This window comes from Fukomys damarensis, unplaced genomic scaffold (genome assembly GCF_012274545.1).
Source record: "Fukomys damarensis isolate Sample0158 unplaced genomic scaffold, DMR_v1.0_HiC HiC_scaffold_11, whole genome shotgun sequence".
NCBI lineage: Eukaryota > Metazoa > Chordata > Mammalia > Rodentia > Bathyergidae > Fukomys > Fukomys damarensis.
In genome coordinates, this window is record NW_022900923.1 from 44,312,672 (window position 1) to 44,313,213 (window position 542).

The window sequence follows — 542 nt, forward strand, 5'->3', positions numbered from 1 at the left end:
CGCCTCCCTTTCCTCCCTCCCGGCGCCAGGAGGGAGGGTCGTCCCACGCCCGCTCTGCCTTTGCCCGCTCCCCTCTCGCCTCCCGGCCGGGTCGGGACGGGATCTCCTCGCCGTGCGACCCTCACCGACCGCTCCCACCCCCGTCCGGGTGTCTGGGATCCCTGGGCTTGGGTGACCAAACTCACTGAGGGTGGCGTGTAGTCACTCTCGTCCCTGGTTTAGGGGAGGTGACGGCTGCCTTCCGCCCCCATGCCCCGGTTTTCCCGGTTCCGACCCTCGCCTCTAACCCGCTTCCTGCTTCTGCCGACCACATTGTTTTCCTGGATGTGTCCCGTGCGGAGCTGGCTTTTTCCTGCTGGCTCCCCCCACCCCCCTCCCCGCTGCCAAGAGAAGCTAGTAACCAAAAACAAAACAACTGGGAGGAGGGGCGGGGAGGGAGGAAAAGTTGTGCCCGGGTGGCGTGTCCCTCTTCAGCTTTGATCCCCTTTGACGTCCAGGGAGGCGCCCCCGGGGGTCGGGAGCCGTGTCTGCGGCGTGCGGCG